At 38.4% G+C, this 25,437-nt stretch overlaps 1 long non-coding RNA gene across 1 annotated transcript in view; it reads right to left on the bottom strand.

Annotated features, from left to right (window-relative positions):
* Positions 1 to 20,626: 20,626 nt before the first annotated feature.
* Positions 20,627 to 25,437, bottom strand: part of LOC131088357 (uncharacterized) — a 64,988-nt gene continuing 60,177 nt past the window's right edge. Inside the window, exon 9 of the long non-coding RNA XR_009115101.1 lies at positions 20,627 to 20,759. This is a non-coding gene — a long non-coding RNA (uncharacterized LOC131088357). The remainder of the gene's footprint in view (positions 20,760 to 25,437) is intronic.

Consider the following 25,437-nt stretch of genomic DNA (forward strand, 5'->3'; position numbering starts at 1 on the left):
CCCTCCTGTGAAAATCCACAGGAACATTAAGGCTTATTTAGGCGGCAGCTATTGTATTACACTTTTCTCCACTAGTTTGACCTGATGGCACTGGGCTTGTTTAGTTTTATTTTTAATCCTCTCTTTTAAAAATCTCTTTTCTCTTGTTGTTTTGTTGGGTGTTTTTTTTTTTCTTTAATTATTCTCTTATTTTTTGAACTCCAGTAATTTGTGAAGCAGCTGCATTGGTCATGAACTGCTTGAATTTTATTACACCTACAATGACTTTTAAACAGAAAGAATCTGCTCATGGGAACACTAATCCTTCCATTATGGAAATAATTAAGCTCTTTTATTTGCAAGATGAAAATCTTTAGGGAACATATGAAAACTAGCAAAAAGCAATTTTTTTTTTTCTTTTTTTAAAGACAAAAAAATGATGATACAAACAGACCTGCTAGTGCCTGTTAAACTGTGGCATATGGAAAGGCACACAAACTCTTGGAGAAATCTTTCTCAGTAATTCTTCCCCTTGGCTCAGGAATAAAGGATATTCTACAGAACTTTCTGTACAAAACCACCACAGCACATTTTCAGGAGATATTTTCCAAGGCTTTTCAATGATAATCTGCTCCCGTTCTTTTATGGTAAATGTTAACCTAAATATTGTTATTCTTATTTTTCTACAATTATCTTTGGACTGTTCTTGTTTGGAAAACATACTCTTCCTAAGCAAACAAAGCTACTTATATTAGATTTTTACTTATTTTTCAGGTTACTTGGGGTATTTTAGGTTTTTTGCAGGGGTGCATTTGACAGGGGGCAGTTCCTGAATTATTTGGTGCCATATCCTGCACTGCATTTACACATTCAGGATTAGCACATTGACACTCGAGTATTTTTGCAAACTTACTGACATAGAACTGGTGTCAAATAAGCAGATTTGGCTGAGAGAAGGGGACAAGAAATGATGCAAGTCCAGATCAGATGATCAGAGAAGAAGAGAAGATCTTGTGATTAATAAAAGGGCTTTTTAAAGGTTTGTAAATGAAGTTGTTTGGGGGTCCAGGTTAACTTTTACCCTGGAAGAGGTTTGTACTGGGTCCTATATGCAGAAAAAAATAGAAATAAAACTTTACTGAGTTACCAAGTTTTCTGTTTCTCATCTAATGATGTTAATAAAATGAGATTTTATTGCAAGCTTGAGAAAGTGGCAATAAAATGTCAGCTAAAATGTGATGTTGATAGACATAAAAACAATGCACAATGAGAGGAAAAAAAATCTTAATTTGCATTTACAATTCTGGGCTCTGACCAAGCTGCACAGAAATATGTTGCTGGAATTATGATAGACAATTCTACAAAAACATCAGCTCAAAGGCAAACAGAGAGCAATTGAATTTTTAGAAAATGGAGAGAGAACAAAATTAAAAACATCCTTGTTTGAGGACAGAAATCCATTCTGGGCCTTTCAATCCTTTGTGCATTACAGGCTATTCATACAGGAAAAGTAAAATAGTGAAACAGAACAAGCAACAGCAGCACAGAAAAGTAAAAATGTGTGGAGTTATTTCCTTACAGATAAACCTGAGAAGTTTTAATTTCTGGTGGGCACAAAATTCAGCAGGATTTTGTCAAAGCCTGTAAGCCATGAGTGGCACGGGCTCCATGAACAGAGAGTGACAAAAATTGATAATTCTTCGTTTGGCACCCAGCCCTCAGTAGAACACAAACTTTAGCAATGAAACTTGTTGCTTCCAGACTCAGGAATGTTAATATAAGGGGAGTTCTAGCACAGATTAGAGGAACAAATAGAAAAAATAATGTACAATACAGTGAAATAGAGCCCTTCCTTTGGTTAGACGATGGTGGAGCGTCACTCCATTACCAATAAATTTATTTCTCCTCATACTTGCTACTGGCCTCAAAGCTAAGCAGATCTTAGTTCTCAGGTGGGCTAGAGAGCCCTAATTCCTCTTGTTTCTGTTTTTACAGAATGAGAGAAAATCAGCATCCTTTGTTTTGGGATTTTTTTTAAAATATAAAACGTGACGTAATAAAGTTCTTGTAATGAAATATTAATCTGTGTATGCTTCACTGGGGAAGTATTTTAAGCTGTTAAATACCTAAAATGCAAAAAGGAAAAAATTCTTTGGTAATCAAGAGCAACAGCACTGGAAATTTCTTTGACAGTATTTCCTGACAGCAGAGCTGATGCATTTTCTTGTCATGGTTAAAAAGCAGAGAAGAGCAAAGACTAATCAGACTGATCCAAGCTTTTTAAAGAGCCCCGGTTAATTTGGGCTTACCTTTCTTCTGCAGGAGCTGAGAGGCAGAGCTGCAGATGGGAGGGTGCAGTTATTGCTCAATTCTGCCATTGTTCTCTCAAGGGTTTGTTTGTGTTCTCACCACAGAGCCTCCAACTCCTCATTTCACACGTGCTTATTAAACGCAATTATCTCCTGTCTGTTCAAGTCAGGCTGGCATTCAGTGGTTGATTTGGTGGCTGGGAATCAGGTTAAACTTCATAACCTTCATAACTCAGCATCCAGCTGAGTTATCAGCTGGGAGTGAGTGGGGTGAGACTCGGCAGAAAGCGACCCAGCAGCTCTTGATGCCTGCCCAGGGAGGGTCCCTGCCTCTGCTGCATCTCAGCCTGCAATTCCATCAGCAGGCTGAAAAAAATGTTAAAGAAATGGGGAAAAAAAAATAATGAGAAAAAAACCTTTCTGAAATCACACTTTGAGGATATCACATGGATTGACATTGAAACAGCTCGTGGGTCAAACGAGTCCTTGAGCCCATACAGAGATTCCTGGCAGCCCCAGGGCTGCAGGGTTCCATCCCTCTCTCTGGAGTGCCCAAGGAGGATAAACTGATTTCAGTAAAGACCCAGAGCTGGCAGAGAGCTGGGGAGAAGCAGGAGCAGAGACCAGGGCCACAGGACCCAGGGCTGTGGTCTCTCTCAGGTGCTTCTCCATCTCACCTGAGCTCCTGCAGCTCTGCAGGGCTCCCTCTCCTTACACAGGTTTGGCATTTTGGGGGTTTTTATGAGCACTAATTGCATTGATAACCTTGTCAGCCATCTGTCAGACACACATTGGACCACAGCTCATATTTCTCTTCAGCTACCATCTAACAAAAGTTCTACAGCATCCCTGATTCCCATGCCTGTGAAGAAACCCAAAGCCCACAAACCTGACGTGAAGAGACCCAAAGTCCTCAATGTTCTGTGGGCAAAACACAAGGGTTGGAATCTCTGTGCACTTCACATCTGTGTGTCTTCTTCTCAGCTTGTGGAGTGCTCAGCATCTTCTTGCACTTGATGGAGTTTCACACTCTGCACTGAAACCCACCTGGAGTTTTTACCTGTTAAAACATAAACAAATCCACATCCCAACAGGGACCGGAGGATTTTCTCAAAATCCCGGAGGTGAAGAATGGGTCCTGATGTGAAAATAAAACATTGATCAGTTCTGTTTTGCAATATTGCATAGAGAAATACAAGATACCAACTTCAGTTGCTGTTACTAACATTTCCATCAAGAGCTAAACACTGTCCTGGCTGTCCTGACACAACACAAGAAGCAGAAACAAAAAATCCTGTAATTCCTTCCTTTCCTTCAATATCCAGTGATCACCCTGCAGTTCTTGAAAGAATAAATGGAGGAAATTAAAAATAATAATAATGGTACTGTTTGGAAGGTGTGCACTGTTGTGGCTTTCTATGTGAGGATCATTACACATGAACATGAATGGATCCTCAAATATTTCTCCTGATTCTCAAACAAAATTTGAATTCTGAAGATTTTGCAGGTATCTGTAGTTGTTAATCACATGCTGGTGTTTTCTTAATGAGCACCCATTGTCCAGCAGCCTCTCTCCTACTGCAGGAGGTTTTTATTCCATCCCTCGCTCAGAAATGTCAGATTAGCATGCATATCCTAACATTTGGAGGAGCAGCACAATTTATCTTTTAACTTCTGTGCCCTGAAAACTCCCCCGATAATATTTTTAAATGATTGCAAGCCGGAGCAGCTATTTCAGGAAGCAGAGAAGGCAGTATTTCCACACCACTTTGTGAGAGAAAGGTATTAAAGCCCTTTTAATCTTGCCATAAAAAGGTCTGAAGTAATATCAGTGTGACAATTTTAAGGATTATGCATTGCTATCATGGGCCTGTCTGAAAATTCTGGAATTGCTTCTTTTAGCTAAATAACTGTGATGGAATTACAATAGAAGTTCAGCTCAACTATTGAGTTTTTAAATGGCTGAGAGAGACTCTGGAAAAAAAAATTGCATCTGCAACTGCCTTGGCTGCTCCACAACCTGTGAGTTTGTTACTTTGGGCCAGGAAATATTGCAGACTACTTGGACAAATTAATCGTTTGATAATTAAAGAAAAGACAATATATTCCCCAACCTTTATAAATAAGATTTAAGGATAAAAACAGCAAATGAAAGCACAGAATTTATTTTTCCTTCTTAAAATCATAAATTGAAATATTTTTCTGGAAAAATTCTGCATTTGGACTCATCATAATGCTTTTCCAACATAATTATGGCGAATGCCCTTAGATAGCAGTTAAAAAGTAAAAATCAGATTGCAAATGTGATTTCTTTTATGTTTAAGGGGAATTGATAAACTATTCAATTCCTGAGAGTGAAAAAATCATTGATTTGTAATTCCAATCTCCTTTGCTCTTTGCTTATCTGAACCATAGGCTGGAATACTTTTTAAAGTATTGAGCTGCATTTTTATCAAAGTCTCTGGGAAGTCACTATATTTATTCATTCTCTGATATAATTCAAAATAGGAGGCTAAATTTTCAAAAATTACATGTTTGATTCTTATTTTCTTTTTCCCCTCAAGCTTGTTTTAATCAGTTTTAATATATTTGATTGATAGAGTACCTTAAGGTTTAAGAAGGAATTCAGCCTCTTAGTCTTTTTTTAACAAGAAAATTTATCATCAGTAGAAACAGAAAGTATTTTAATTCTTATCAAGGAAATGAACTGGAGTGAAAAAAAAAATCCAGGTAACTAAAGGCCTGAGGTTCAATAAAATTAGTATTTTTGAAACAGCCACAAAAATCAGAAAAGGCGAATTCTGTGTTTATGGCTTCAATTAAAATGAGATATTTATACAAATAGCAAGATGGAATGGGGGAATGACAGAATTCCAGAGATCCAGAGGGATGCAAAGAGCAGGAATAATTCCCATTTACTCTGAAAATCTCCAGCAGTGGGAAAGGGCCACTTTTCTGCTTTAACCTGTGCACTCAGAGATTGCTTCATTTTGTCTGAAGGGATGAAGTCAAGGAGCTGAGGATGTGAAAATGTAACCTTCACAAAATTTTATTTTGATAAACACCTCAGTTTATCTTTCTATGGCAGGCTGATAAGGAAAATTAACATAGTTCAGCAGAGAGCAGGTCGGGGAATGTGCTCATGCAGTGAAAAATGAAAGAGTTTCCTCACAAAGTCTCTGCTTTCCCAAGGCTAGTGCCAAGAATAAAAATAATAATAAATTCTTCACTCTGAGAATTTCATTACGGAAAAAGGTTACATTTATCTGGAAAGTACCTAGGTAAAGAAAAAGCATAAAAACTTCTGTATTAATAGCAAATGAACAGGGGGGCATCGTGGCCAGCAGAATATGCAACAGTGACTTGGATTTGGGATGGAGAGTTTCCAGAAGGAAGTTCATAATTGTATTAATATTGGAACAGTAAATTCAATTTCAGGCATTCTGAAGCAGCAATGAATTTATGTTACATTTAATATTAATAAAAGCAATAGGCAAGAAAGAGGACAAATATAACTGCAAAAGAAAATACTGAGAATATTTTAGCTCCACAGCTGAAAGTGGCAGACATCACAGAGCAAAAAGGAAGAGTCCATCCAGTGACATCATATCAGAGAAATATGGGAATTCAGATGATTTTCCAGACAAAAAAAACCTGCATTATTCCCAGCAGAGAGATAATTTCATTTGCTTAGTTCCCAACATGCAGCAGGAAATGTCCAATGTCAATGAAAGTCTGTTATGGTTGTAAAAAACCCAAATTCTGCCAATGCAGCCAAACCCAACTGGGCTCCACATCTTCTGAAAAAATTCTGGATTCCACAGCAAATTGGGAATATTCACAAACTGTGAATATCACACAAAATTCTGAACTATAACTTCAGTTTCTGACCTGATTTTTCTGTCCTCTCACACACAAAGGAGGAAGATCAAACACTACATTTATTTTAATCAGGACTGGAGTACCTTTTGAGATCCATTTACAGGAATTTAAACAGTTCTGAGGGAAGATATATTGCATTTCCTAATTAAAAATAGTGGCCAAATTCTGCTGGGAGGTGAAACTCCATTGGAATTCCTTTGTACTTCAGGATCTTACCTAGATTTTCTGTCTAGAAGAAGAGATTTTGAGCAATCCTTGCACAGCAGTCATAAAAACCCCCTGCAAGTCTCTCTCCAACTTTTGTACCCTGAGAAACCCAAACAAACAAAAATCCACAAACATTCCCCCTCCGAAAGAGAAACAAACCAACAAAACAAAAGCAACCACAACCAAACCAAACCCTCTCAAGTTTTATCCCTGCAACTCTGTGGATGTTGGGGAATTTCTGTAGATGATACAGACGGAAGATTAAAAAAATGCAATTAATGACACGAAGGTGCACTAACATTTCAGCTGACATTTCATACATGATTCATGCCTTGCCTACTGCTCAGATGATGGATCAGTCAAACCATCTTAGCCTGAAGCACGAAAAAGTGAAAATGTTGTATGTCCTCTGGCTTGGAGCTTTCCCTGGGGTGGCTTTGAAAGTGTTTCCTGCACTTGGAAAAAAAAGTTAAAAGTGGGGAAAAAAAATAGCTTATATAAAGATTAAAAAAAAAACAAAACAAAAAACAAACCAACCAAAAAAAACCCAAAAAACCCCCCAAAAACCCCCAAAAAACCAAAAAACAACCCCAAAAAACAAACCAAAACAAAACCAAAAACAAAACTCCCAACAACAATAACAACAAAAACCCCAAAACAAACAAACAAAACCCCAAAAAACCAAAGCCAAAACTAAAAAAAAAACCCAATAAACAAAAAAAAAAAAAACCCAAACCCACAAAGCAGGAGCATCTTAATTTTTGTCAACGTTGTGTAAACTTATGGAAAGAATTATATTTGAAATAAAGGCCCCTGAGCTCCAAGTCAAGGTAAGCAGCAGTTTTATCTGTAAACATGAACACAAGGCTGTTGGGGTAGCATTGTTTAAATGCCATGGGTTTGAGCTTGCTTAACTGTTTTTCAGACTTTAGGGTATTGATTTGAAAACAGAAGAAAAAACAGCTTATTTTTGGTAGGGAAATGTATTGATCAGAGTCTGAGACCAGCAAACCTCTGCTTGACCTGCTGAAATTACCAAAAAAGAGAAAGGACTTGGGAAAAATAGAAAAAGGATGCAGAGAGAAGGATGGGGAAAGCTATATTAGCAAAAATCGTTTTTTCTGGTCCTTCTGGGAATAAAGTTTTCTAAATTTCCACAATGCCAAGCAGCAGTGGTGGCAGGTGAGGGCATTTTTGGGGTTAGAGGAGACAAAGCTTTCATCCCCCCAAGGCACTGCCCCAACAGAGCCTGCAGTGACAAACCCTGGGTTTTTTTATTTCCAGGCAAAAAGAAAAACTCACTGGACTGGGGAGGCTTCTACAAAATCATCCAGGCCAAAACTCTGATTTATTAAACCAGAAGAGTGGGAAATATCTGCATTTATTGCTGGGAGGAACGCTGGGAAGAGCTTTTCTGCATGTCCGCTGGATATCAGAGTTCCCTGGAGAAGATCTGGTTGAACCAGGAACTTTTCCCAGTTAAATCAAAGCTAAAACAGCAGGAAAAAGAGGGGGGAAAGGGAAAAAGAAAAAGGAAAAACAAACGCTGAAGCAATGGACAACACACCAACAGAACTGCTGAGAGCATCAAGTAAAACTCTGTCCCTTTTTACCACAGAATCTCTAAGAGCCTGGGTCCATTCAGCAAAGCATTGATATAGTGCAAATTTTGGGGTAAAGATATGTCACAGTCCCTTGGAATTAAAGGCTTCTATGACATCTGTGATAGTAAAAAACGCAGAGGGAAGAATTCTGCAATTCTGTCCCAAAAAGGCAGTGAACTTTGCGTCTTGTGAGCAAACAAGGAAGAGATTTTTGTTACCAGATGGGTTATTTCTGTTCATTTTCATGTGCTGTAACTTGAATTAGAATCAGGGGTTTCTTAATGAAACTAAAGATTGTGCAGGAGCAGGATTTTTTTTTTGAATTTTATCAAATGCAGATGTGAGGGGTTTTTTTTTGTTTGTTTGGGAGTTTGGTTTGGTTTTCTTATTGTATTTTGATTTTTTGTTGTTTGTTTGGTTTGGTTTTGGAGTTTTTTTCTTTGTTTTGTTTGGTTTTGGGGTTCTTTTTTGGTCTGTTTGGTTTGCTGTTGCTGTTTGTTTGAGATTTTTTTCATTTCAGTTAAGAAAGAAAATAGAGGGGAATAAGCACATTCCTATCAAAGGAAGCCATATATTAAGTCTCCATTACAACCATCACAAAGGGCTCTTGATCCTAATTTCCAGAGAAATTAGGAAATAAAAGGAAAAAAAATATATTTACTCTCTATTTCTCTGCATTCCTATAGATATATATGTCACCAATGAACACTTACATTCACAGTAGGCAGCTGGGTAGGAAATAATGATCACAGGAACATCAACTGCTCACTTGGCTTGTGCAGATCCTGTTATTTCAAATCAGTTGAGCAATTTTGCACATGCACTGATAATAATTTCCATTTGTGCAAACAGGCAAGGCATTTCCTCCCAAGCCATGGACTAAATGCAGGACAAGGACAAAAGAAGGGGTTTAATGGAGTGTTTTAAGGAAAACCTGACTTCTCTGTTAGTTGGGTAAGCGCAGTGTTGCTCTCAGGATTATCTGAGATCTGAGCAAATATGACAAAAGGATTCTGCAATCGTTGCTCTCCAGCTCTATTTACCCAATTTTCAGGCTCAGTTTTGCTCGTTTGGCTGAGCAGTCACATCCTGGGCACTGACTGCATTATCCCCTCTCCAGAAGCCATCACCTATCAAAAAACCGCATTAATAAATGGTATAGATCCTGAATAAAAACCCCAAATCACCTATCAAACAGCTGCATTAATAAATAAAATAGATCCTGAATAACAATTCCAATCACCTATCAAACAGCTGCATTAATAAATGGTATAGATCCTGAATAACAATTCCAAATCACCTATCAAAAAACTGCATTAATAAATGGTATAGATCCTGAATAAAAATCCCAAATCACCTATTAAAAAACTGCATTAATAAATGGTATAGATCCTGAATAGAAATCCCAAATCACCTATTAAACAGCTGCATTAATAAATGGTATAGATCCTGAATAACAATTACAAATCACCTATCAAAAAACTGCATTAATAAATGGTATAGATCCTGAATAACAATCCCGAATCACTTATCAAACAGCTCCAATAATAAATGCTATAGAACCTGAATAAAAATTCCAAATCAAAGCCCATTGATCTGAGCCACCTCCATGGTGAATTCAAAAAATTTTTTTTTTTTTTTTTTTTTTTAATATAAATGCTGGAATTATTCCAAAACACATAGCTGGACAAATCCCACCAAAAGGAATGCCTCTGAATGGGCTTGCTTGTCCCATTTCCCCCTCTATGTTCATATAATGGCGAAATTTTGATCTCTGATTTGTAAATTTAGGTTTTTTTCCTTCATATGTAAAGCAGAACAGGCTCCCCTCTGGTCTGAAGACAATCTGATGTTTTACAAAACCACTTTTAGCCCAATTCCCATATCAATTGTTATGATCTATAAAAACAAGAATACCTCCTTACCTTTGGAAGAGCTTAATTAGGAGGAAACGTTACATTTAAAAAAGATAATATATAATTAATAACTTCAACAAAGGTGGACAAAGAAGAAAGAGATTGCAGGCTTTTCACATCCTTAAAAGCATTTAATTCTCTATTCATCTAAAATTAACAATCAAACTGTGTAGCAGAAAAGAGTTAGAAAAGCTCAAATTATATCACTGACTGTATTATTTTTCTCTCATTCTTCAATGAAAAATTGCTCCACTGGCTGTCTCTGGCTCTTTGCTGCCTGAATTATATTTTTAATTAAGAGCTGCACTGTCATGCCTAAGAAATTTGTTTGTCAAGGATTCATTTCTAAGCATGTTGACAAAGAGCAAGTTATTAACACATACAAAATTTATAAAACTGAGATTTGGGGAAGCATTTAGAGGGGAAAAAACATGAGCAAAGGATTGTTTTCCCTCTAACAAACATTCCAAAAGTTCAGGTTGCAGACTCAGAAAAGATTCTGCAGAACCACAAGGGTCTTTTGGGCTCCCAACAGGTGACAGGGGAGGATTCACAAAGAGGACAAGACTGAGGCATTATGGTGATTTCTCAGCTTTCCAGTCTAGCAGACCTTGCGTGTAATTGTGGCAACATCTCAGCAACAATTCTCTTGGTTTTTGAGCTAATTTGCTGGAGGAATAAATACGCAAGCAAAGCTCCTTCACACTGCTCTGAACAAAGGCCCTGAAGGTGTTTGTTCTCGGTACGGATTGAGCGAACCTAACCAGGAAAAACAAATGAAACAGAGAAGTTATGGCTGGGCCTGGTGTTTAAAGCGACATTCAGGTTGTGCAGCCTTGAAAGGAGCAAATCTGCTCCTCTCCCTTGTGATCCAGGGCTGGCAGGAGCTGGGGCTGCAGAGAACAGAGACGTCACTGGAACAGAACCCGTATCGTGTTATTGCCACCCAGCCTGAAACCAGGCAAGTTCCTCCTGGCGCCCTGTGGAGGCAAAGCTGAAGGCAAACTTAGCCCAAAATTTATATTTGGTAAGTATAAAAATTATTGCAATTTTTGAGACTTTTTAAAGCAACATTCCTCATGGGAAATCAGTAGTAGTGGCGGGTTTTCCCCTCAATACCTGGATTTTTTCTGTTTTGGAAATTCAAAGCGTTGATTTAAACACAAGAAATCCAAGTTTTCAGAAATTAGCAAAAGCTTTTGTCCTCAGTGTCTTTGGTTTTCACTTTCTTATCTGTGGAATGGAAACAGTAGCCCTCCATGTGCACGGAGCAGGATGAGAGGGTATAAATCAAATGAATGTTTGAGAGACACCCCTGCATTGTGCTGAGGAGAGGCACTCACAGACAATGCAGTGATGAACAGCTCCTTCCCCACACCAAACCCTGGGGGACCCAGCGAGCCAGGCAGACAAACAGCAATTAACAGTAAGAATTAAATGAAATATTGAACCTCTGCTCACTGGGTGAATTACATTGTCTTGGTGTCCAAGACAAAGCCCAGGTTCTGAGTTAAAAATCGCAGGCAATGCATGTGGGAAGAATCCACTCACACAAGGGAGCCCAGACCAGGCTCTACTGGAAAAATTCATTTTGCTGGGTAATAACTTTTAAGTGCTTGCCTTTGCCACCTTTAATTATATATTACCTTTGTTTTTTCTTTTTTTTTTTTTTTTTTTTTCTGGGTATATTTAACCCAAAGTTACAATTACCTTTGGTAATCACACACAATTTTTTGCCTGGAATTTAAGCAGTGCCGGGTGCTGCTCGACAACCGAGATCACCTCGCGTTTGTTTCATTCGTATTCTCCCTCAGAACAACAACAGCAGTAAACAATTCCAGCTTAATTGCCCAAAATGTGTTTGCACTGCAAAGAGTCTCCTCTGCACTCCCATTTTTGCTGTGCTGCCACCAGCCCTGAGCAGGGAGAGCAGAAACAATTCATGACGTGGGGATGGCTCCAACAGGAGACAATGCGTGTCACCTGACATTTTCTGAAAAATCCCTTGGCCAGGATTCCTTCTCCTGGGAAGGTGAGAAGCCTCAGCCTCTCCATGTTTTGCTGCTCTGGAATGTGATTTGGATATTTATGGTTTTGACCCAACCTTTCAATATTTTGTTTTATGGACACATGTTATAGTGTAAGCTTTTTAGCCAATCATGTTATGGCACACAAACCTACAGCACTGCATCCTAAACTTCTTGTTATCTTTGTAACTATTTTTTTTCTCTATACCTTAAACTCTAAACTTTACTTAGTTTATGTGTCTCTGTTTTAAACTATGAAATCCACATTCTCTGTTCTAGCTCCTAAATTTGGGAGCCTTTTCCAAGGTCTCAGATCAGTTATTGGTCAATAACTCCTCAAAAGGCTTTGTAACTGTGGGTCTTGTGACCTTCTGAGCCCTGCAGTGAAGGTGTGAGCTGAACTCACCCTTCCTGCCTGTGTAGAAGACAAGAAAAACAAATCCCATCATCAAAACCAATGCAGAATCAAATTCCTTCAAAATTCCTCCAGCCAGCAGGACCTGGTGGGGTTTCCTTGGGGCTGTTTTGGTCTGGGTGGCTCTGGACAAACCCAAGCCCTTCAATCACAGCCCCCTGTCCATCCCTCAGCCTCCTGCAGCCCCTGCTAAGGAAGGGAATTCCAGGGGTTACTAATTCCAGGAAAGCTGAGCCAGAGGAGCACTTGGGGATTTGTTGGACTGCTTGGGGTACTTTGTGTGCCTGTCTTCCTCAACGTTTCAGCTCAAGTGTTTATTCTGAGACAAAATGAAATATAGTTATAACTTTAATTTCTCTGACAAGCATAAAGATTTTAATCATAGCATTAGATAATATTATGAAAGCATAGGAGGAATCTTTTCTAATGAATGCCCTAAAGTGCAGCTCATTCTTCTGTAGCACATCACAGGGAAAGCCTGTCATTTCAGCATGGAGCTTGTGAGGAACAAAACCCTGCCTGGTGTTACTGCAGCTAACCCAGGCAGGGTCTGACAGAACCTTTCCTCCAGTCCATACAAGTTACAAACTGCCTGCATTAGGTGAAATGAAATTGAATAATTTCACAATGAAATAAATAAACAGAAATAAATAAACAATGAAATAAATGAACGGAAGGAGTGGCGGATGGCTGATTCAGAGTTTTCCACACAAACCCAGCTAAAGCAAACTGCCTACATTAAGTGAAATGAAATGAAATTCAATAATTTCACAATGAAATAAATAAACAATGAAGTAAATGAACAGAAGGAGTGGTGGATGGCTATTCAGAGGTTTCCACACAAACCAAATTTAAGTAAAGCTCCTGGCACTGTTAAGCTCAGAGCCAGTCCAGGACAGAGGCAGGAATTGCACAGAGGAATTGTGGCAGAGGCTGCTGCATCCACAGGGCAATTGTCATCCAGGAGCTGTAAATAGGGAACGTTTCACCTCAGCAGCAAAGTCAGATATTGATCCTGCTTGGTCAGCACGACAATTTAAATATTCACCCATAAAACAACAGGGGTATAAACAAAACAGGTTCTGAAGCTGGAAGGGAATTTCGCATTAAGGAAAAAATCCAAATAGTATCCTTGGGAGGGGTGAAATTTAACTTGCAGGAAAAAGATGTATCAGTAAAGGAGCTTGGTTTTTAATTATAAAACACATAGTGGCATGTTTCAGAAACTTTAAATAATTATTGACATTTCACACCTTTGTGAAAACCTGCTGGTTTTTTAGTATTTCAAATATATACATTGAAATATGCGCAAATTGTTGCCCACAGTAATTCTTATTCCAACTCACCAACTAATCTGCTGCTGACCAAAAGCCAGTTTAATCCATGCAGGGATAATCTGTGAACTCTCTGTGAAAGGGAGGAGCCCAGGTGAGCTCCTGGACACGAGGAAGAGCAAAGGTGGAATTAACAGCAAGTTCAGCAGTGATCCTCAGCCCTAACCTGGGAGGGGAAAAGAAGATTAACTTCTGCAGAACCAAAGGGATGGATCTCAGATCTGCAGAGTGAAGACATTCCCATATAAAATTTGAAGATGGTTTGCTGTCACAGATTTAAGTAGTGTGGCTTGATGGTGTAAATTAGTTAAAATCCGTGTCCTGAAAATGTCAGATTATGTACACTCTACACCCTGCAAATCTTGTCACTGCCTGCTTTTGCTCCATCTGATGCAAAGCCTTAAAAATATGGATATGCTGAAATGCACAGACATATCTTAAAACCTACACAGAACTTGTACCAAACAAGGGTCCCAGAGTCTGGAAGGGAAAACCGTGGCAGGTTTTCTTAATCTGTTTTGATGTTTCTGCATCAACCCAATTAATTCACAAAGGAAGGGCTCACACAGCACGTGTGAGCAACCTGCTCTCTAAACATCTCCCCCAGAAGGAGCTGCCTCAGAAGCAGCGATTTTAAGACACTTTGGGTTGGTTTTTTTACAAATTATATAAGAACACGGGACCGTAAACAATCTCTGGTAAATACTATTTGGAGATTTATTAAATATAATGAATAAGCTGCTCAAGAATTATTTTTTGTCTCCCAGCTGAGTTGCAATGTAGTGATTCTTTCTGACTTCTGCCTTCTTGTGAAGAGCAGCAAAGCAAAGAGGAGCAATTAATGCTGTGAGGAGCAGAAATTACAAAAGCTGGTCCTTCTGTGAGTTCATGCATCACTCCTGATTTATTCTGCTCCCTCACATCTACAGCCCAGCCCTTTTTAATTCCTCAAGCTCCAGCTGCCTCGTTCCCCTCTCTCCTTTTCCCTGCACTCCCATCCCGTTCCACGTGTACAAACAATTTGGTTTTCTCCTGCTGAGTGGCATCTGCTCTGCTTTGGTTTGCAGCTCCACACGCAGGGAGGGTTCAGCTGCTGCTGCTCCACAGCTCAGGAGTGGCACCAGCATTTTCTGAACAATCCCTTCACCAGGATTTTCCTCCTGAGAAGCCTCAGGAAAGAAATGTAAACAATAATCATCTGATTGCCTGGAATGTGGCCTGGGGGCTGCTTACAAACGGGTGCATCTCTAATTGGTTCCATGTGAGTTGTTTTTAATTAATGGCCAATCCCAGTCCAGCTGTGTCGGACTCTCTGGTCAGTCACGAGATTTTGTGATCATTCTTGTCTAGCCTTCTGGTGTCTCCTTGCTCTTTCTTTAGTATAGTTTTAGAATATAATAAATAGAATATAATATATATAATAAATAAAATATAATAAATATAATAACATGTAATATAATTAATATAATATAATTAATACATATAATTAATATATTATTTTATAGTAGATAATATATAATATAATATGTATAATATATAATATATAATATATAATATATAATATATTCTATTAGGAGTAATATAATATAATATAATATAATATAATATAATATAATATAATATAATATAATATAATATAATATAATATAATAATCAGTCTTCTAAGAACTTGGAGTCAGATTCTCACCTCTCACCTCATCCTGGAGGACCCTCACAACACCACAGCACAGGAGAGGCAGCAGCTCCAGACTGATGACCAGGAGCACAGACAGCCTTGGGACAGTTCGTGGATTAAAAGAGATGAGGAACAAATAACAGTGATCAGGAAGCTCTGGAAAAGGTTGTATTATATGTAGAAAAAAATCAAGATAAAATACTGATTCTCTTTTAGACAGCACACCTCTAGTGACTGACTCACGGTGACATGAACCCACTCAGGCATGGGCTAGAAGAGGATGAAAAGAAAAGCACTCCTTGGTATTTGTTTTCCTGCATTCATTTTATCCATGATTCTCCACACTTCCAAGTGACTGAATGGAAAGGAAGCTCCCCCTCCTGCTTCCAGCCAAGGGTTTGGATTTGAATTTAACCTCAATTTCCTTCCGCTGTGATACTCACTTGAGTCACACAAGCGGGGCTGGAGCACTCACTGAAAGGGACAATTCCAGATAAAATATGGCATTCTCTAAGCCACGATGACATTCCCAGAGGTTCCCTGGGTTGATGCTTTGGTCAGAGAGTAGAAACCTTGAAGCCCAATAAAATAAAATATCAGCCCTGAAATAAAAGTAATGAGGTATTTGAAATCTGCAGAACGTTTTCCCTTGACTTGTAGGTAGTTCAATGTTTACAAATTCACATTGAGTTGTGTTTTCAGAGAGAATTATAGAGATAATCCATTTTTCTTCATGCTTATATTCTTGATAGGGGTTTTCAACTGAAGTTACAATCAAATCCAATAGACTACCTACCTTATAAAAGCCACTTATTTTCCACATTTTCAGAACTAGGAATTCTGTCTGAATACCAGATGCAAAATCAGTAGAAATGCCTCTTTAACGATTGCCAATTGAGATGTGTTCAAAGTGGTTTCAATCTCTCATCTGCAGCCTGGCTGCTCATTCTGTTTGATACTAGCACTGCATGACTAAAATTTACAGCAGGTTGCTATTCAGTGGAATTCTAGCAGCATTTTATTGCTCTTGAACTCTATCAGAATTAACACCCACTTGTGCTATTAAACTTCAGAGATAGAAACATTATCTTGCCTTAAAGTCAGTGAGAATTAAATAATACACAAACAAACAACCTGCCATTTGAATACTGGAATAACACTTGAATATTTTCTTGCTGCTGAGCAGAGCTAGAGGGATTGTGCTTGGGTTAAAAGCATTTTGGTGCATGCAGGGGGGACAAGGAGTCGTTTTCTTGCTGGTGCTGCCTCACTGACGAGGGCAGGACAGAGAGGTGGAAATTATCCCAGATTTGCTGGGGCTGCCCCTGGATCCCAGACTGGACAGGGCTGGGAGCACCTGGGACAGTGGGAGCTGTCCCTGCCATGGCAGGGTGGCACTGATGTGGTTATTTTGGACTGATGGATTTTCTGCTTCTTTTTATTTGTAGCTCTTGCTTGCTGCACATCCTTAGCGGAGGCACTTCAGGGTAAATGTTCTACAAAGATTGCTGCATTTATACAGCCTTGTGAAATGATGTCTTACAGTTTTCCCATTTGCAAAATATGTGATAAAACTGCTCATATAAGTATTTTGGAACCTCATTGTTTGAAAGCATTTGTTAATCTTTAGAGGAGCCTTTCTTCCCATCAGAGATAACAGATGTAAGGGACAGGAGGCCTTGGTAGTGATCTGGCTTATCTGCAGTGAGCCTCCTTCAAAAACCATTTCTGAGGCTTTAAGGTCCCTCCCAACCCAAACCATTCCAGGATTCCCTGAAATTTAATTTTTCCTGAATAGAAGACACACTTTCCCTGTGACCGTGCTCACAGGGGTGTTATGTAGAGGGAAGAGATGAGGATCTGACTCCATGTTTCACAAGGCTGATTTATTATTTTATTATATATATTATATTAAAACTATACTGAAAGAATAGAAGAAAAGGTTTCGTCAGAAGGCTGGCTAAGAATAGAATAGGAAGGAATGATAACAAAGGTTTGTGGCTTGGACAGAGAGTCCGAGCCAGCAGACTGTGGTTGGCCATTAATTAGAAACAAGCACATGAGCCCAATCCCAGATGCACCTGTTGCATCCCACAGCAGCAGATAACCATTGTTTGCATTTTGTTCCTGAGGCCTCCCAGCTTCTCAGGAAGAAAAAAATCCCAAGAAAAGGATTTCCCATAAAAGACGTCTCTGACATTTCCCACCCCACCCAAGGGCAGAGCAGCCAGATCCAGGTGCCAGCCCCACCTGTGCTGTCCCAGCAGGGCAGGGCTGGACCAGCAGGGCAGCAATCCCATCTCCAGCATTCCAGATTCCCAGATTTCTCCCTCCTGCTTTGGTTTCCCACGCCCACCTCTCTGCCCAGGGATATCACAACAGAAGCAGTCACATATGTGCTCCTCAGAAATGGTTTTTGAAGGAGGCTCACTGCAGATAAACCAGATCAGCACCAAGGCCTCCTGTCCCTTACATCTGTTATCTGTGATGGGAAGAAAGGCTCCTCTAAAGATTAACAAATGCTTTCAAACAATGAGGTTCCAAAATACTTATATGAGCAGTTTTATCACATATTTTACAAATGGGAAAACTGTAAGACATCATTTCACAAGGCTGTATAAATGCAGCAATCTTTGTAGAACATGTACCCTGAAGTGCCTCTGCTAAGGATGTACAGCAAGCAAGAGCTACGAATAAAAAGAAGCAGAAAATCCATCAGTCCAAAATGGATTATATAAAATAAAGAAATATTTTATATTAGTCCCCACCAAACTGCAATTTCTGGAAAAAGTGGGAGCATCAAGCTGAAATAATTGATATTGGTTCAAAAATGTTACTGGAAGGAAGAACAAGAACAACAACAACGTGGTTTGGAACCGCTCAAGCATCCAAATGATCTGGGTGCTTTTCCTGTTAGGAAGCCTTAAAAATTCTGTTAATTTCCTTTAATTGGTAGTGTTCTCCAAAATAAGCAGTAACTGAGATTCTCAAATTGTAAAACCTAAATTCCAAAACCTGTGGAGGGAAGGCACAGGCAGAATATTACCATGGAGTTCAGCTGGGTCCTGTGCTCTGTGAACAAACATTCACCAAATCTTCTCTAAATCATTTCCATCTCCGGTGGAAGGCTGTTTCCTAAACCAGCATCCCTCATTTCACTACATTCTACTGACAATGCCCGAATTCTCCTTTTCTGCAGCAAAACCTACTCCCTTCAAAGGAATGGAAGGGGAAAACAGCAAAGGATTTCCTTCAGCAGAAATCTTTAATGCAAGTGCTACAAAACGTGACCTGTACATCAACACTTCAGCATTAACAGTGGAACAGTTTCTTAATCTGACCTTGAAAATACTCCATTTCTTCAAAGTTAATAAGAAGCAAACGATATTTTGGGAGTTTCTGTAACTGAAAGTTTTTATACTCTGAACTTTAAGCAAAATTTTAAAAAATAAAGACACAGTAACAGAAAAAAACACCTGAAAATATCTCCCAGAGCTTTCCTAACAACTGTTCTAGAGTAAATTAGCTGACTTTTTTCTATGTATTTAACTGCTTCTGGTTCAATCTGTATCAGTTTTCTCTGTTCTCTGAAGGCAGATTGGTATAGAAGGGAGTTAATTAGCTATAAATACCAAACAGCACCCAAATAAAAGGGATCATTATTAACACCCAGGGAACAGCTGGGCCATTTGATAAATTGTTTTGTTTCTAACAAAAGGAATTTATCATCCATTCCCTAGGTTGGAGAAGGCTTTTCCCTTTACAGCTGTCCCTGAAATCTGAACCTGTACCACACATGAGGGGCCAGCAGAGGAAATGAGCTGTATTTTTGTAAAGATGGAAGAAGTTTGTGTTAGATTGCATCACTAATAATTTTTTCACTAACAACACCACAAGTAATAATAGACATGAAAGAGTCAGTGTAAGAATCACTGGGTTTGATGGGGTTAAAATGGTGCTGGATGATTTTTTACTTATCATAACCACCACAATTTTAAAAATATGATCTTATTTACCTTACTGACTAAATTTAGAGCTATTGAAAAATAGTAGAGAAGTGTCTGCAGAGAGCAAAACTCTTGTATTCCTGTTGAGGTGTGGTAATCTTGAAATAGAAGAGATTGTATGAAAAAGCAAAGCTTGAGAATTGAGTTTTCCAAGAATACCACACAGCAGTCTACCCTTCATTTTCTCAAGTGATTGATCATGTAGAAATCTGATGCTAACCTAAAATTATTAAAAAACAAACTGTCCCATCAATAAAAAGTGGAATCTTAAATCAACATAAAAGAAGGTATCAGAGTTTTAATTTCCTATGCTCACTGATACCCATTGTGGATGTTTTATGTATGAGATCCAGCACACACTCCCGAAATTGCACTCCAAATCCAGATGTTGTATAGGAAATCACATTAGAAGTTATTTAAAAATACACAGAAGTCATAGATCCAATTAACTGCCAGATGTTCTGAGCCATCACCACCATCAGAACTTATTAAAGATTAATTTAATTCCTATTTGATAAGCTGATGGGAGACTGGGTTCTCCTGGCTTGGGCATCAGTCTGAGGGGGGAATTTCAGATGATCTCACCCAACCAGGAGCAGATTTTGAATTCTTTCCTGGCCTGAGCTGTGGAGCTGAGCTGCAGGAACCTCTGTGCTGTGGAGCCAAATTTCCATGACGCCCATCGCAACGTTTGCTGTCCAAATTGACTCTGTGCATTTGGCAGAGGGAGTCCTGAATAAAGGGCTGTTAACTCAATTCCAAGCTACAATTTCAGCAGAGAATACAATGATTTACCTGGATCACTCAGGGAATGAGAGCAGTTTGGTCACAGAGTGCAATCCCCTCGCACAGAATCACCGATGTGCAAAGCAAAGCTTCCCAAAGTCCCACCAAGGAAGATCCTGCAAGGCTGTTGCCAGGTGGGGCTAAACCACAACAAAAACTCAAGCAAAATAAAAAGCCACCGTATTCCCTTGGACTTCAGCTGTCACAACACTTCCTAAACTTGGAATTTGTTCACATGGAACTTTTCTGTGTCTTTTGTGACAGACTGAGCGTTTTCAAGTTACAGGAATTCTTTTCAGACACAGAAAGCCCTCGTTGCTGGAGTTGTTCACAGCAAAATTTGGCATTGAAAAGTCTCCTCCATTCATGTAAATACAAAGGTGAAAATTAGAGCCTCTTATGCATTGTGTCCCTCTGGAATTTGTAATAAACGTGGATGTGAATACGAGGAGAGAATTTCAGAGATCTCACTTACCAGTGAAATGCATCAAACACTAGGAGCTGTCACAAGGAGACTTTTTATGGAGTTTCTATTGGCAGAGGAAAGATTCCATCATTCCATTGTTATTCCCAGTTTATGCCCAGAGCCCTCCCATGTGCCACTGAAGGAATGCACCCCTGAAAAGGACAAGGTGAAGGTTAACAGAGCCATTTGTGGGGATTTACTGTAATGCCCTCACAAAAACACCCTGTGCAGGCCACACCAACCAAGCAGGACCTGCAAACAGCACCTTGGGTTGTCCTTCCAGCAAAAAAAATCCCATACAGGTATTGGAGGGGAGAAAAGAGGGGGAAATATCCCAAAACAATCAGTTTTAAGGAGTTACATCAAACTTTCAAACTTTTAAACTGTGCCACTGCAGAGTCAAACACACAGCAGCAGTCCAGAGGATTTAATATTTTTAAAGTGCTCTCTTCTTTTTGGTACCTTCAAGATTTTCATAATGAAGATGTAATTTTCATCCCATATTGTTCCCATTATTATATCTTATCTGGATGAAATATTGAATTGTAGGACATGGCATTTATTTCCCTTTATCAACATCGTTTTTCTAGACACTCCAACCTGAAGAGAATGACTGTGGAGACGACTGAGTGTGATTGCACTCACTCCTGAAACCATTTCACATGCAATTGGAAATGGTAGTTTTCATTCCAATGTGAGCTATAAAATTATCCTTTTCTTAGGTTGGTATTTGATTTTTGAAACTTAACAGAAGAAAAAAAGAGCTTGCTCATAAATGACCTTTCCCTTTCAAACAATCTGCAAAACCTGAACAGATTCAGCCCACGGTGTGAGGTTCACCTTTTCATTCACATGTTTAATTACTCATTATATTATTACTCAACTTTCAGAGCTGTGGACTTGAAATACAATCCTAAAGAGGTTTAATCAAGCTGTAGCTCCTTCCTTGCAGCTCCAGTGAAAGGTGCTGGAGTCTGGATTTGGGATTTCAGGATTTCAGTCCCTGCCCAAGCTGCTCTGGGTGTGCAGACAGGGAAATCAGGACATCAGGAGTCACTGGGAAAACCCCAGACAGGCAGGGGTGCTTTAATTCCTTTATCCCCAACTCACTTTGTTCTTTGGAGTTTTGTCAGCACAATATATTAACCAGAAACTAAGGGAAAAAAAAAAGCCCGAGGTAAAAAAAATTTGAAAGCTCAGAAAGCAATAGGAAAATCAAAATTTTTCTGCCTCCCTAGTAATAATTATTGAAAGACAGAGTTGGGTAACAACAGGAATAAAATGTGCCTGCTAGTGGGGCACAACATCAGAATACATCCTGTTTCCTACATGCCATGATAGCATCAGCTTTGACTCAGCTTTTCAGTCCAACCCATTCTCCTGATATATCCAAAGTAACTCTCCATCTACTGGCATTTCAGAATAAACCAATGTACTTCAAAGTCTAAAGCTAAATAAATATATTTAGAGTGGTTATATTCAGTTAATTGTTGAAGAAAAACTGCACACCCCACACTTATTCCCTTTACACCTTTACATTTTTATCTCTATTTACACCTTTACATCTCTTCCCTTTTTGAAACATTACTGACTTTGTTGCTCAAAATCTGTGCTGTGTGAAATGTGTTCTCTCTGAACACAAAGTGGGGCCAGAGCAAAGTGTCGCCCTGATTTTTTAAGATTTTCTCAACTTACTGATATTTACATTATTATAACAAATTTTCTCACACACTTTCTGTAAATAACTCATTGTTTTGCATTCTTTTATGGAAGAGGGGAAATTTGATGGATTGTTGGTTTGTCCAGTGTCATTGGAGAGGTGGCACTGTCACTTTGGGAAAACTATAAATGCTGGAGTCAGAAATTAAACTTCCCTTTTTTACCTTGAAAACAGCTGTGTATGTGTATGTTGGATCATTTCACGTCCTGTAGTGACACAAAACTCCTGCAGAAATAAAAAACTCCCCAAAAAAGAAACAAACACAAAAGATGCGATAGGAACATGTGAGAATTGATGCTCCCTCCTACCCAGCCCTTCCAGCACGAAGGGAACAGTTTTATGGCATCTTCTTGCCAGTCTCTCTATTTTCCCCTCACTAATTCAGTGATTAATTTGAATCCATTAGCTCATTATATGTTTTATGTTGCAGCCGCCCCTTGCAGACTCTGCACAATCGTGTTTTGTTCTGTGTCATTATAAAAATGTCTATACAATTATCAATAACTTAGCAGCAAATGGCACGTCAAGTATTTAATAGATAAAGAGGCACTTAGATAAGAAAGCAAGCGCAAAAATCTATTACATTTATTTGCTTAAAAAAATGCCACCTTGAAGTGGAAGCTCCATCTTTCTATGAAATTAAAGCTATTTATTATGTTTAAATGTGTAAATGGTCAGACATTACAGTAGTAAATGCATTAAGAAAAATATAAGGAAAATATATTTGTTGTTGCCATTATCTGTTCTTCAGTTGGTATAGAGGGAATTTGGAGAATAATTTTTAAAAGTCTACTCCATTTGCATTATGGTTCATTATTAGCAGCTAAGAATCTTACATAGCCTTTTAATTGACACAGAACAATGTCTTATTTACTATTTCTTTATCATAATAATGCCCAATTTGCCTGATTTTCCAACTCTAAATTAAGTAATATATCAAAAATGATTTCAATTAATCCATAATTTGAAGTCTCCAGGTAGCACTATTATGAGATTAACATGATTAATTGAAATTTCCCTGTTGTTAAAAATCCTCATTTCCACAAGAAACAAAGATTTTGTGTTTCTCCTGGTGGACTCTGCAGGTTTAGGCTGCTCCTGAGTCCTCTGGAGATTCCTTCCCACCCAAATTCTCCTCTGGCTTCGTGTTAAATGTGGCAACGAGAGGTGTCTGGGGAAATGCCAATATATTAAATTCAGAGTCAGCAAATAGAAGAATTCAAGGAGAAATGGGAACTCCAGGTTGAAATTCAGACAGGAGGAAAACCCAAAGAGGGAAGTGCGTAAGAATGACAGAATTACGAGATGACAAAACTTAAACTGTTCACATTTCTATAAAGCTCTGTGTGCATTTTGCAAATCTGACATTTACAAAGTGATGAGGAGCTGGAGGCAGGCTAAACGAAATTACAGAGAGAAATGTCAGACCTTGGAAAAGGAAACCCCCAAAGAGTCCAAGCAGCTCCGCCTGCGGGAACTGAGGAAGGGTTAAATTGGCAAAATTGGGGGGCAAAAATGAAAAATTCTCTCTTAGTGATATAAGGCTGACCATTTTTAATAACGCTCTATGAAACAAAATGGATATAAAATTTATAGCAATATGAGGGAAATTTCCCTGTTCATTTCTTTTGAGATTGTCACAAGAACGAGGGAAACTCAGGTGGATCTCAAAAGCCACTTCAGAGAAAATGTTCAGGTTTTTCTGGAAATATAACCCATGTTCAGAATGCAATGTAAAGCTGTAGAAATGCATTATAAAATACATTAGAAAACCTCTAAGGATGAAACAAATAAGAGGAAAATAGAGGTTATAACAAGGAGAGATGCTTTGATATTCCCCTTCAAAGAACCAGCATTTCTTTCAGGAAAATTACAAAACTTCTCCAAACTATTGCTCTTTTCAGGGTTTCCTTCTGGATTATTTTATTTAAAAAGTGGTATTAAAAAAAGAGGAGTACTTAAAAAAAAAGGAGTACTTAAAAAAAAAGGAGTACTTAAAAAAAAAGGAGTACTTAAAAAAAAAGGAGTACTTAAAAAAAAAGGAGTACTTAAAAAAAAAGGAGTACTTAAAAAAAAAGGAGTACTTAAAAAAAAAGGAGTATTACTTTTACTAAAATATTTCTCTTTTTTTGGTATTTTAATAAAACCCTTAAAACTGGTGCTTCAGTAGTTTTTTGTTCCATGAGGAATATCCTGAAATTCCTTTAAATAACTTTACAGCTTAAGAAAGTGATGGTATATATGTCCATTTTTTATAAAATAATGCTTTTAGGAAAAATTGAAATTGCACAGACAAAAAATAAGGCCATCCTCAAGTGAAATGAAAAAACGATAAATTAAAATCTTTTTCCAAGTCATTCTCTTCATATTTTATTTCTCATCCAGTAAATCAGCAACCCATGGATTTTCACCTGTGAAATACTGCTGCAGGAAATTGCTCAATATGAATTATAAAGAGAACAGTTTAGTTAATTAAAAGTTTGAGTAAGTAACAAGTTACTTAGACAACTAAATCCCAATTTGAAGATAATTTATCCACTTTGCCTGTCTCATGAAAAATTAATGGAAAAAGACTCATACAGACTTTAAATCACTCCTGCAGATATGCTTTGGGTGGGTTTAAATGTGCTTTACCAAAACCCATTTTTAAAACTGAATAATGCTGTATTTCTGATGTCACCATATCCTGAACTGCTGCATTTCTGCTGTCGCACTGTGGCAAGAGGCAGCAGCCTAATGACAGCAGCTAATTAATGCTGAGTGCCCAGAACCCTGTCAAACACAGCACACGCCTGCATCTCTGCTATTATGGATTTAATTACAATTATCTGTTTCATGACAATTGCCTATTTAATGACAATTATGTTTCATAACAATTCCCTATTTAATAACAATTATTTTTTCCTAACAATTACCTATTTAATAACAATCCTCTGTTTCCTAACAATTCCTATTGAATAAAAATCATGTTTAATAGCAATTCCCTATTTAATAACAATTCTGTTTAATAACAAGTCCCTATTTAATAACAATTCCCTATTCCATATCCAGCAGCAGTTTCCCTCTCAGCTCTGCCAGAGCAAGTGCCAGCCAGGATAGAAGTGCTGAGA

Source organism: Melospiza georgiana, chromosome 12 (assembly GCF_028018845.1).
Source record: "Melospiza georgiana isolate bMelGeo1 chromosome 12, bMelGeo1.pri, whole genome shotgun sequence".
NCBI lineage: Eukaryota > Metazoa > Chordata > Aves > Passeriformes > Passerellidae > Melospiza > Melospiza georgiana.